Source organism: Vulpes vulpes, chromosome 1, assembly GCF_048418805.1.
Source record: "Vulpes vulpes isolate BD-2025 chromosome 1, VulVul3, whole genome shotgun sequence".
NCBI lineage: Eukaryota > Metazoa > Chordata > Mammalia > Carnivora > Canidae > Vulpes > Vulpes vulpes.
In genome coordinates, this window is record NC_132780.1 from 136,396,892 (window position 1) to 136,410,982 (window position 14,091).

Below are 14,091 nucleotides of genomic sequence, written 5' to 3' on the forward strand. Positions count from 1 at the left end.
CCAAAGGAAAACAACTGAAGGTAGTGTGTGAGTGGTTTTTGTTGTTGCTATGAAAGGCATTCACTCATAAGCCAATCGGGACAATAACAATACTACATTAATACTAATTTCCTGATGATTAGAATGTAGTTAGTATAAGAATATTCTTTTTTCTTCTAAGGAAATGCACACAGAAGGATTGGGGTAAAAGGGTATTGTATCTGCCACTTACTCTTTTTATTACTGATTTCAATTCAAGGGTACGTAACATACAGTTATAGTAGTTCCAGGTGTACAAGTTAATGATTCAACAGTTCCATACATTTTTTCAGCGCTCATTAAGGTAAGAGTGATCTTAATCCTCTTCATCTTTCCACCCACCCTACCCTACCCACTTCCCCTCTGGGGAACCATCAGTTTGTTCTCTATAGTGAAGAGTTCATTTATTGTCTTTTCTTCTTTGTTCATTTGGGGTTTTTTGTTTGTTTCTTAAATTCCATATGTGAGTGAAATCACATGGTATATGTCTTGCTCTAATTGACTTATTTCATCTATATCCTCTATATCCATAGATGTTGGCACAAATGGCAAATTTTCATTCTTTTTATGGCTGAATAATATTCTATTATATAATTTATCCATTCAACTATTGATGGGACACTTAGGCTACCTCCACAGTTTAGCTATTGTAAATAATGCTCTGTAGCTTACTCTTGAACAATGTGTGTGTGTGTGTGTGTGTGTGTGTGTGTGTGTGTGTGAAAGAGAAAGGATAAAACAAATGTGGTAAAATGTTAACATTTGGAGGAATGTAGAATTCTTTTCTGTCTGTGTAAAATTAGGTCAAAAAAAAAAAAAAGAAAAAAGTAAGGTAATGGATACCTGCTGGGGGTAGGGACAGTGAAGTCTAAATCTATTTAACATCTAAAGAAATAGAGACGCCTGGATGGCTCAGTTGGTTAAGTGTCCACCTCTTGGTTTCAGCTTAGGTCATGATCTCAGGGTCGCAAGATAGAGCCCATGTCGGGCTCCATACTCAGCACAGAGTCTGCTTGACATTTTCTCTTTCCCTCTTCGCCTGCCCCTTCCCCTGCTCATGCTCGCTTCCTCTCTCTCTTCAAAATAAATAAGAAGCTTTTTTAAAAATTGAAAAAAAACTAAAGAAATAAAGTGCCAAAATATGTACCTAACTGTGATGTTCCAAAAAAGGTTCTCCGACTAAACCAATTATATCCTATATATATTTTCTAAAGAACAAGATTTGGAATCCAATGGAGCTAATTAAGGATCTCACTCAAGAAGAATTTCTCAAGTACCCAAAGGACGTGAACAAAGTTAGCCTCATCCAAACCATGAAACCCAAAGTCACTGTGCTCTGTAGAAGCTGAAATGAGTGCCTTCAAACATGGATTAAGCAAGGACTTTTCTTCTAAAAGTGTAGAAAGTGGGGATCCCTGGGTGGCTTAGCGGTTTAGTGTCATCTTCAGCTCAGGGCGTGAACCTGGAGACCCGGGATGGAGTCAGGCTCCCTGCATGGGGCCTGCTTCTCCCTCTGCCTGTATCTCTGCCCCTCTCTCTCTCTCTCTCTCTCTCTCTGTGTGTGTGTGTGTGTGTGTGTCTCATGAATAAATAAAATCTTTAAAAAAAAAAGTTTAGAAAGTAAATTAATTTGTCTTGAAATGTTTGGTTCTATTTAAGATTAATCCTGGAGGGATGCCTGGATGGCTCAATGGTTGAGTCTCAGCCTTTGGTTCAGGTTGTGATCCCGGGGTCTGGGATCAAGTCCTGCCTCCAGCTCCCCACAGGGAGCCTGTTTCTCTCTCTGCCTATGTCTCTGCCTCTCTCTGTGTGCCTCTCATGAGTAAATAAATAAAATCTTAATATAAAAAAACCTTTATGATTAATCATAAAAACCATTAAATAGTGTAAATGAAATGATACAAGAATAAGTTAATAAAATAGGATAAAAATCAAAGTATTCCAGTGGTATTGGAACTGCAGCTAATGAAATAGATGCAAAACCTCATGATATCACCAACAAATCTGTAATATGTGAAAACCTGCTTTAGATTTAAAAAACCACCACCTTCAGAACATTTCCAGAAAATACTGTGAATACACAAGTCAAAAAAACTACTACATTACTACACATATGACAATAGAGACAATCAGGGGTGCCTGGGTGGCTCAGTCCATTAAGCCTCTGCCTTCAGCTCAGGCCATGATCTTGGGGTCCTGGGATTGAGGCCTGAATCGGGCTTCCTGCTCAGTGGAGAGTCTGTTTCTCCCTCTCCCCAGACGCTCCCCTCGCTCTTGCATGCACACTCTCTAATAAGTAAAATCTTTTTTAAAAAATAGATATAATTTCAGCTGACGATACAGCTTCATATGACAAAGTATTTATGGTGTTTTAAAATATGTCTACAAATTCTTTGACCCATCCCCCCCCCCAAAAAAAGTAGAAGCTACTTGTCTTTCTTAGAGTGCGAGCTGGCCTTAGTGACCTGCTTATAACAAATGGGATAGAGCAGAAGTGGCAGTGTATGTTTTCAAGACAGACCATATAAGTCATGTGGTATCCTCCTTCCTCACTCTTGCATCCCTTGCTCTGGGTGAAATCAGCTGACATACACTCAAACAGCCCCTTTTTATTAAAGACTTCTTTTATTAAAGACCTCTTTTATTAAAGACCTAAGGACTTGTGCTAACAGTCATGTGAAGTAGCCATCTAGGAAGCAGACCCTCCAGTCCTAATCAAGCCTTTGGATGACTATGGCAGTGCTGGTCAACAGGTGTAGAGCAATTCATCAGAGACTTTGGGCCAGAATTACCCAGCAAAGCTGCAAATGAATTCCTAAACCATTAGAATTCATTTCATTAGAAATGAAATCATTAGATAAATGTCTGGGGCGCCTGGGTGGTTCAGTCAATTGGGCTTCTGACTTCTGATTTTCAGTTCAGGGCATGATCTCAGGGTTGTAGAGGTCCCTGTCAGGCTCTGAGCTGGATGTAGAACCTGCTTAAGATTTTCTCTCCCTCTCTGCCCCACCCCTCCCCACTTCCTCTCTCTAAAAAAAAAAAAAAAAAAAAGTATTGTTTTAAGCTGCTAATTTGGAGGGGGTAATTTGTTATATAACAACAGGTAATACGGCATTTGATATCTATCTATCGGTATAATTATAATTTTATAAAGGTATTAATTGTGAAATTAGCCAGAACTGACTCTGCTTTACAAAGATGCTTACAGTTGTTATTTCAGGAATATATAAAATAGGACCCAAAAGGGATAAATCAAATAGAATATACAACTATTTAACTTGTAAACAGATTAAAAAATAAACATGTGGAGGGATAGAAGGAATGAGTGGTGTGGAGAGAACACCTTACTGTTTAGGGTGAAGAGCAAGATATTTTTCACTAAGTGATAAAAAAAAAAAAAAGGAGTTCTGAATTTATTTTAAATGTCATTAGCTTGGAAAAGTACAGTTAGTTCCTCCTCTTGAAGACTTGTACCTATATACAGAAAAGTGGGAAATCTGATGTTTACGTAAAATCTCTTGTCAGAACTAAAAAAATGTGGGGTCAAATATAGCCATGTCATCACAGAAGAATTAGCACTGAGGCTTTTTAAAAGTCCACCTCCTTTTCCCCTCTATCCCAAAAATATTATCAAATTGTCTTCAATTGTTCAGGCAGTTATTAAAATTCTAACTTCCTCCAATAACTTTTCCCAAATCAGCAAAAACAAGATTGGATTCCTCCATCTGGATATTTGCGTGCTAGGCCCCACGCCAATGCCAGTAGTTGACATGAAGAGCAATGACTCTGGAGTCCAAGCCTCAACTCCCTGGCCACAAATGGCAGGCAAACTGTTCTCCCCATTCTGAATCTCAATCGCCTTATTAGTAAAGTAGAGACCATACCCAATTTACAAACCTGTTATTATAAGGATTAAACGACATATAGAAAAGAGCCCTAGAATAATGCAGTGACTTGACAAACAATAGCCAGTTGTTAATAACCTTTCTGCTTTCATGTACTAGAAGAATATTTCCCAAACCAAGAAACAAAGACACAGACTACCAGATATTTTCTGGTATCATATAAAGATGCAAGAGGCATTCCAGGATATTAATTTGGATTTATGATATTATAATTTCTGGAACACCTAGTAAATAACGTATGAATTGAAATCACAATTGAAAACTCAGGTACTCAATAAGCATTGGAGACTCTAGTCTGTGACCAATATTTATATAGTACTTATCATATTCTATGTAATAGTATTATAAATACATTTTTCCTCCTCTACTGAAGTATACATTCTTTGCTTAAAACTTTGTATTTATTGGGGTGCCTGGGTGGCATAGTCTGTTAGGCACCCCATTCTTGGTTTTGGCTCAGGTCATGATCTCACCGTCCTGAGATCAAGCCCCATGTTAGGTTCTGCACTCAGCATGGAGTCTGCTTGAGATCTCTCCCCCGCCCCACCTCTGGCCCTCCTGCTTGTGCTCTTCTTTCTAATAAAAGAAATATATATTCAAAACCTTTTATTTCTATATTTTTTCATGGCTCCTTGCATACATAAGGCTGGATGAATTTAACTTCAAGTCCTTGATGTCTGCTCATATCAATATATTCTTAAAATTATAAAATGCAAGTATCAGATCTTCCCCTGACAATGTGTGTACACACTCATTCACACATATTATACCCCCAACTAATGCCAGTGCTAGATACCCAAAGCAATTATTTCTCTACAGCCAGCACTTTATACAGTTTCTGGCACATGGTAGATATTTAACAAATGTTAACAGAATAACTGAGAGAAAACAAGAGACCAGGAAGCATGGTGAGTAGCTAACTAGTGAGTCATGAAACTACAACTTACCTCCTGAAATCTCTTTATAACATGCTTGTATCTTATACAAGCAACTACTGTTTGATTTTCTTACACAGTGGAACTCTCTTACAAATTCCTGTCAGAGATTAGAACTAATATTTGTTCTGCAGACAAAAGTCCTCAGTATATGAGACACATAAGATCCAAGGTATATCAGCAAACAAGGACTAAGTCTTTATATTCAGGTACCCCTCAATCAACATTTTTGTAATCGTTATCACCTTCTACTCCTTTCCTTTGCCCATCTTATTATAAACTTCCAAGGTACAGGGAGTATACCTATACCTAATAAACCTGCAAAGTGCCTAATACAAGACATAGACTGTAATCTTGACATCTGTTATGGACAAATATTTTGCAAACTGGACTCTGACATTAAAAATAAAGGGAGGAGTTAGGACATCCAACACAAAGTCACAGAACCCAGCTAATGCATCATTTGGAAGAAATTTTCTGTAGTTACTGAGCACGCGCACGAGCACATGCGTCTGTGTCTATGTGTAAAACCAGAAACAGTAACTTCTCTATGACTCAGCAGAGATATAAGAGGATGAATGAAATCTGCATGTAAAGTATGTGCAATCATGCACAAGGACAGTATTAAGGGGCTTCCAAGGTTCATTCAAGCAATGCTATGTGCCAAGCATTGTGCCACATTCTGGAGAAGACAGAAATAAGAATGGGATGAGATCTACAGAACTGGAAGCACACTGGTGGATCTAAAGTCTTCAGGCTGCTACCTCCCTAACCTTCTCTGAACTCTCTCCTGGTTTTCCAGCTGCCCAATCTCTCTGTTAGTCTCTATGCTGATTTCTCTTCTTTCAACCAATCTCCAAGTCAGTAGTTCTCAAAGTGTGGTCTTGGGAACACAAGCATCAGCATCACCAGAGACCTTCAAAATGCAAATTCCTGACCCCACTCAGACTGTTGGGGCCCAGCAATCTGTGTTTTATCAAGGCCTCAGGTATTTGTGATGCATGCTTAAGTTTGAGAACCATTCAAAGTTTGATCGAAGCGTTAATGTCCAAAAGTTCCATTCCTTGTCCTTTCTAGTTCTCATTCTCCATCTTTCTGGGTAGTTATATATTCTTCTACTACCTCTACAATGCTAACTATAACTACCACTACTAATAGCAGCAGTTATCATTAAGTATTTATAAGCTAGGCACTATGCTAATCATCATGCACATATTATCTTAATCTCCACAACGATTCTTTAAGGTATTACTAACCCCACTTTTCAAAAGAAATTTAGGCTTAGAGATATTAAATAACTTGCCCAAGGTTGCCCAACTCAACCAATAAGTTAAACAGATCTGACCTCCAGTTTTCCTGACCCCAAAGTCCACTTCTAGAATAGTACTATGGAAACATATCCTTGAAGACTGTCACAGTTATTCCTAAACTGTCTCATCAACTCTGGAGTAGAATTTCCAATCACCTAGTGGCTCTCTCTAAACACTACACAGGGACCCGATAATTAACATTAACATCATTTCTTCTCTCCCCTGCATATCTGTTCCTCCTCCATTAATTTAATGTCATCATAATCATCAGTTACTCAAGCCAGACACATCTTTGACTTCTCACTCTCTCACCTCTAGCTGGTCATAACATTTAGAGATTTTAACATCTAAAATAGCTCTACAATCCATCCACTCCCACCTTCCCTCTTCAAGCTCCCAGCAGCTCTCATCTACATCCTAACTGGTTTCCCTGCCTCTTCACTCTCATGCAATTCTGCACAGGACCTGTCAGTTAACTTTCTGGTCTGATGAGTCCACCTTCTAAGGCTCTCCATCGCCAACATGAGAGGGGCATTGGCAGGGCGGGGGGTAAGTCTAAGCTTTTTAGAATGGAATGAAAGACCCCAATGTAATTTGGCTCCACACATTCCTTTCCTGTCTCATCAAGAAACAACTCAAGGTTTTCCAAAAACCCTATTAGTTTTAATCTTTGACAACTTTGCTTATGTTCTCCCCTCTGCTTGGAATGTTCATTTTCCCTTTTACATGTGCAAAATTCTACGCAACCTCCAGGGTTAAGTTCTATCCTCTTCTTGTGAAAGCTTTCCCTGATTCTATCAAATTTTCCCCAGCCAAAGTGATCAATCCCCTTAGCATTTTACTTATTCCAAAGTGATTAACTCTTATACGACAGTTAGGGGTTCCGTAGTCTAATGAACACTTAGTATCTCAAGAGGTGTCTTATTCTTTGTCTTCCCAGCACTGACCACAGTTTCTAGCCATAGCCAGCACCCAATAAATATTTGCTGAGTTGTTAAATAATGCAACATATGGTGTTGCAACTTTACACATGGTAGGTCAGCAATCCAACTTCAGGTTTATTCACCACTCCAAAGAACTTCCACATTAACAACAAAAGATATTATAAAGATCAAAGGTTCAATATTCAGCAGCAATATCTTTAATTTTCTCAAATCTTTCTGTCAATATTTTTTAGTGTCTTTCTTCAAATAGACTCCTTTCCTAGCAAACATTATTTGTGTATTTTACAGGATCAGCAGTAACTACAATCCTCACAGACCACTATAAGAGATAATCCCAAGCAAAACTGTGTTACTGAGAGTGGCTGGATAATTGCTTTGGGTACATCATTTCAGATTTCCAATGGAAAGGCCCAAGCATGACAGTTAGATTTTAGAAATGGGGACATGCACTGCCGACTACATAAGACACACTCACATTAGTGATTTGAATAAATTGTGAGGCATTTATTCAAATCAGTAACTGAATTCAGAAGTATACAACAACCTGATCCTGGTTCAACCATAATATCTCTTAATTTCAAGCAAGGATAACACTTATTTTTGTCTAGGACTCTACTTTAACACAACTCCCATCCCACCCAGCAAGCAGGCCCTATCCTGCTATCAGTGTGATGCTGATAAGCTTGCCTTAGTTTTTTGTTTTCTTTTTTTTTTTAAGATTTTATTTATTTATTTATGAAATACACACACAGAGACAAAGGCAGAGGGAGAAGCAGGCTCCTTGCAGGGAGTCCGATATGGGACTCGATCCCAGAACCGTGGCATCACAGCCTGAGCCAAAGACACGCCCAACCGCTGAGCCACCCAGGCATCCCCGCCTGCCTTAGTCTTCAGACATTCCCTCTCCAGCCTGCTAAACCTTCTCTCTCCAATATCTCCCTATCAGAGATCTTCTACTCCACTCACCAGACATGACACGAAGGTCTCCTCAATATAGCCCTCATCCAGCAGATTCACACTATTTTCTCAACATATGATTTATCTCTTTTCTAATTCAAATTTTGTAACTCTTCCAAAGAGTTCACTACCTCAGCCCACCACAGGTCTTGGTTTTTCTAAATTTCCGCTGCACTTAAAGTACAGCACCTCACATAGCACTTGTTTATATACTGCCTCATTTGGTTTCATAATGATTTGACATACATATGCTTTGTTTTCCTAGCCAGATTTCTCTTAAAAAAAAAAAAAAAAAGCCAGCTCTTCTATGTCATTTGTACCCATAACCCTTCTCCCACATGTAACGTGACTATATATATGCACAGGGGCACATGTATTAACTACTAGATGGACGAAGTTAAACGCTTGCTCTACATCAATAAACACTCATAGTGCAATGTGTAACAAATACCTATAACCTGCGTACTCTGTGGCAAAGGCTCTTGTAGATGCTTAAGATATGGCCATGAGTAAAAAAGACATGATACCTGTCCTAAAAGCTGGTGCAGTCTGGAGAGCAGGAGACACTGAATTTCCATTACTCTTAGTGCTACAGAGCAAGGTTATTATTGGTCCCAAGATGCAAGCACCTCAGGCAGCACACTACGGATCCTTACTTAGGAAACTGGCTCACAATATTTTAGAGCTGAATGAAAACTTACAAGTTACTCTCTTCAATTCTCCTGCACAGATTATACGACTGAATTTCAGTACAGTCTCTGTGCCAGTTCCACGCTGTGTCTTCATCAAAAGTCAGGAAATACCCACTTTTCCCCCGCCTCCAATACTCTTTTCTCCCTGGAAAGGTAACGACAACCACCACACACTGACTCATGAGGGGAGCGGGCGCACTGGGACCACTGGGCTGACGACCTGCTGCACCTTACACCCGGGCCTGTCCGCCCACCACCATGCTCTAGCCCGCACGTGGAAGAGAATATGCATTTTTCTGCCCGGTAACTAGCAAGTGTGTACTACTTTTAAAGGAAATTAGAAACAAAACAAAACAAAAAGGCAGCGCCTCCATCCTTCCTCGGTCCTCATAACGACAGAAACACAAGAGACTTCGGGGAAATAAAAAACAGCTGACTGCAGTCTACGAGGATGGATATCCGCCCCCGGCCTCAAAACCCGTAGCAGCAGCGTGACGGGATGCGCGGGGCAGAGCTGTCCGCGGGCATCAGGCACGTGCACAGACACGTGAAGTCGGAAAGTCCGGGCAACAGGTTGGCCGCCCCCTAGCAGCACTGACAGATCGCCTTCCCCGGGCCGTGGGTGTGTCTGACGCCGCTCGCCCGCACGGATTCACAACTCTCTCCGGAACAACCGGCTCCCCCTCGGATCCCAGCAAGGGCAGGGGCGAGGCCGGGCCCCGCAGCGCCAAACTTTCCGCACCCCCACCGCGCGCCCCGCGCCCCGCGCCCCGCCTCCCCTCGGGCTCGGTCCACCGGGTCTCAGGCAGGCTGCCAGGCGGCTCCGGGAGAGCCTGGGCTTCTCCAGACTGCGGCTCCTCGGTCCGACGCCCCCAGACACCTACTTCCCACCACACCTTCCGGGACCACACGCCGTCGCCCGGCCCCTCGCCGCCGCTTCCCCGAGCGCCCGTGCCCAGGAACTGACCCTCCCCCGCCCCCGGAAAAAGCGGCAGAGGGGCGTGGAGCGGCGCGCGCGGGGACCGCCCCGGGGCCGCCGGCGGGGGCGGCCAGACCCCAGCTCCGCTGCGAGGCGCCGGCCACTCACCCCAACGAGGTTCCTCGGCGACCTAGCAGCCCGCACCGACGCCTCTTCCGCCCGCTCCGCACGCCCCTCGTAGCCACCGCCCCCTCGGCCGCCGCCGCCGCCGCCGTCCTCGCCGCCGCTGCCGCCGCCGCGGCGCGCGTCCGCCCTCACGCACAGCGCCGTGGCCGCGCACGCGCCTCTGCGCGCTGGCGTCACTTAGCAACCGGGCGGCGGCGGCGGCGGCGGCGGGCGGGGTCTGACGGTTCGGGGCGGGAGGTGTCTCCCCAGGCTGGTTTCGCGGCGTTTCCCCACCCGCCCGACCCGTGGCCCTCCGGAGCTGGGGGCCCCAGGGTGTGGCTGCCCTGCCGGCCCCTGGCTCCGGGTAAGTCACGTCACCGTACGTCACCGTATTGCGTCACCGACTCGTCACTGCGGACGGGACGGTCCCTGTCGCGAGGTTCAGGGAGCCTGCGGTGGACGGAGCAGTGTCCTGGTCCGGACTGGCGGGATCCCGTCGGCCGCTTCTGTGAAGTGCGGGGAGGTCCCGCGGGGAGGTCCCGCGGGCGTGGTTAACGTGGGAACTGCTCAGTGACTCCTCAGCCCGGCAGCGGGGGGCGGGGGGGGATGAGCCGAGCCTCGAATTCCCCGGGGTCCTCATTTTGTAACCGGGGCGGCAGGACCCATCCTGCCTACGTTGGAGGATTGTGAGGATAAGAGGAAAGAATGTTTGCGGAGGCGCTTTGGGAAGTATAAAGCCCATTAGGCTCTAAGTGATTTTTTTTTTTCTTAAAATTAATTTTTATTGTAGGAGAAGGCAGTCGAGCAAGAGCAGGTGAGAGCAGGGACTTTGGAGTCAGAGAAACCTAGATTCAAGTCCGATCCTGGCTGACGTTGATTACTCAAGTTTTGCTTGACGCTTGGGCAAACTGGGGTACCAGGCTGTGGGGGGCTGGAGACTAACTCTAAAGGGCGTAATTCCAGGCAAAGGCTGTTTCATGAGCAAAGATATGGGAGTGAACATGGACAGAAGAGTAAGACTTAAGAGCGGGAGGCCAGTATTGAGGCCACTGCTCTACTCCAGTCAAGTGATAAGGGCCCTAACTAAGGTGTGGGCGGGGCAGCCTGGGTGGCGCAGCGGTTCCTGGGACTCAGGATCGAGGCCCACGTCGGGCTCCCTGCATAGAGCCTGCTTCTCTCTCTGCCTCTCTCTCAAGAATAAGTAAATAAAGTCTTTATAAGAAAAAAAGCAAAGATTTTGGCTGTGGAGATGTAGGAGAAAGAAGGCGTGTGAGTGCTGTTAGGGTGGCCAGCACTGAGTGGGGGCGTACGTTTTTAGTATGGGTGCTGGAGTAGATGGTAGAACCATTTAGGAAGATGGGAAGGAAGATGAGTCTGGGTTATCCACGGTTTCTGTGCTAAGTTACCTGGTGGTAGTGGTGACCGTGGTGGAGGATGATGAGATTTGTGGGATGAGTTACTTGGTGATGAGTTCAAATACGGATATGCCTATTGTGGGAACGCTTAGTCTCCACTCATGATACTCTTCCATTTGAAGTGATATCCATTGATATAATATGCCCTCTCGTGGCACCTGCCCCAGCTCACTCCTCCCTGAAGGAGTGACTTCCTGATTGGTGAATCTAAAAGGAGAAACTGGACATAGTATTGCCCACCCCATTCTTTTCTTTTAAAAGAAAATTGTCTTCAAAGAATTGCCTCGGTGTGTTCTCTGCTCCTCCAGGAGCAGGACCTGAGTGGGGTTGAGGGTGCCTGGTCCCAGGCTACAAAGTTAGTAAACCTGTTTAATTTCAGAATTTGGCATTAGGAGGCTCTCTGCCTTCAGGTAATATCCAATACCAACTTCATCAGTTGTATTGTACAGAACAATGGTCCCCCAATGATGTTCATGTGAATGAATCTGTGAATATGTTCCCTCCCTTAACATAGCAAAAGGGACTTTGCAGTTGTAATTAAGTCGAGGATCTTGAGATGGAGAGATTATTTTAGGTTATCTGTCTGGGCTTGGAGGTAGGAAGATAGGAATCAGGGAGAAAGATAAGATGGAAACATAGGTAAGAGAAAAGGAGAGATTTGAAGAATATGTACTGCTGGCATTGAAGATGAAGCCAAGGAATGCAGACAGCTCTAGAAACTGGAAAAGGCAAGGAAATGGATTCCCCCTTAAAATCCCCAGAGAAAATGCAGCTCTGCCAGTACTTTGATTTTAGGATTTCTAATCTTCAGACTAAGGTAATAAATTTCTGCTGTTTACTAAGTTTGTGGTATTTGTTACAACAGCAATAGGAAACTAATACAATCAGTAGTAAAGATGATATTTGGTCTTCTGCTACATTATCCTTTATGTGAAAAAGAAGGGCGCAGTTTCATAGGCTCCCTCAGAGACATTGTGACTGTGACTTGATGGAGGGAACCTGCACATCCAGAGGGAAATGTCCAATAAGAAATTGAATTACACTATGAATGAGGAGAGAACTCGAGTCAAAACAAAATAGATTTAGAGGACATTAACTTTTAATTGGTGATTTAAGTCCTAGGCATGGATGAGATCAATCAGGGAGAAAATATAGAAGAAGCAATAAAGAACACCAAGGAGAGAGTAAAACTAACTGTAAAAGGGAGTGGCAGATGAACAGAAGCCTACAAAGCCTGAGGAATGATGGCCAGAGAGGTAAAGGAACTAGATGAGCATAATACCTCAAAAGCCAAGATTGGAAAGAATTGCAAGATGGAGATAGGTCAGCAGAGTCAGAGATCACAAATAGCTCAAGTATATCCAGAGCTGAAAAGCACTGATTAGATTTAGCAACACAAAAATGATTGGTGACCAATAATAATGGCTTTAGTGGGGTAGTAGATATAGACATCGAATCACTAGGGTCTGAAAGGCAGGTCAGTATAGTGGATTGGACCCTGCAGTGGTTTTCAAGTGGAATTTTAAAACTCTAGTCTGGGTTCTGGCAACAAACTAGCTAAATAACCTTGAATAAATCACTTAACTATTCCATGCTTTGGTTTTCTCATCCACCCAAAGAGAGATCAGGCTGTCTCTGATTTTCACATAAATTCCTGGGTAATCCCCCCAACTTTATATTAAACTCATTTCCTTATAACCGCACACTTCAAATCCTACTCAGATTACTTCACCAAACATTGATAGTATATTATATGCCAGCTTCTGTGTAGACACTATGGCTCTGACATAGTTATCTGAGAAGCTCACAGATTTTGGAAGGGAGGTAAACACATAAGTAAGTATGTAACTAATCACCATAGTTCTTTTTCAAACAAAGCAAGGTACAAATTGAACTATTATCTGTAACACAGTATTCCACATGCTATAGTAGAAACCTGTATGAAATGAAATGAGGGATGTATAAAGCGATACAGATAAGGCGGCAGTTTTGTCTAATGGAAATCAAGGTATTTACCTACTCTCTCAGGCACAGTATGCCTCAGAAATGGATATAACTGTACCACAACATTTTCAGCGGTTATTTAAAAAAACAGGGTTGTGCTAAGCCAATGTCAATCATTAAACATTCCTCCTAAGTAGTTTTGTGATCTGAAAGATTATTTATGTACAACCAGTTCTAAACAAATTACACTGTTTAATTGGGAAAAAATGGGCATGTGTAAAAGTTGAATGCTAGAGGAATTCATTGACTTTTCCACCAGATCCAAGAAGAAACATCTATTTATTATACATACCATGTTCTATTACAGCTACTTATCTACTCCTCAGTATCTCATTTAATTTTGTAGACATACGCTTACTGTAGCAACAGCTGACATTATATCTCTATTATAGCGGGCGAGAAAACAAAGTTGAAGTAATCTGGTCAAGGTCATACTAACAGCAATTAAGTAGTAGACTTAGATTTGGACCCAGCACAGGCATCCATCTTTCCTCAGCCCTTGGTTTAAGTGCCCTTCCTCTATACTACCACATCATGTGCACACTTTTTCTTTAGCATTTATTATAATAATGATGCTTACTATATGCCAGGTCTTGATTTAGGTAGATACTAGGCATTAACTCATTTAGGTCTCATAACAGCTCTTCGAGGTATGTGGTTTTAATCACAATACTTTATAAATCAGGAAGGTAAGGCACAGAAAGATTAAATAATTTACTCAGGGTCACACAATAATTGATGGGGCCAGGATTCAACCCTAGGCAGTGAGAGCCTAGAGTCTATGCTTTTCCCTCCAGGCTGCTACTTTCATACCCTCTGCTAACATT

The 14,091-nt window shown here is 43.0% G+C and overlaps 1 protein-coding gene across 4 annotated transcripts in view; it reads right to left on the bottom strand.

Moving 5' to 3' along the window:
• The window catches only part of BTBD9 (BTB domain containing 9), a 410,333-nt gene extending 399,978 nt beyond the window's left edge, over window positions 1-10,355 (bottom strand). Inside the window, exon 1 of one of the 4 annotated variants that reach the window (XM_072731483.1) lies at window positions 10,234-10,355. The gene's annotated coding sequence lies outside the window, so the exon portion shown is untranslated. Of the gene's footprint in view, window positions 1-9,645; window positions 9,729-9,848; window positions 10,005-10,233 lie in introns of those variants that run through there. The other 3 variants (XM_072731492.1, XM_072731484.1, XM_072731482.1) reach the window with 3 other exon arrangements.
• Window positions 10,356-14,091: the final 3,736 nt, after the last annotated feature.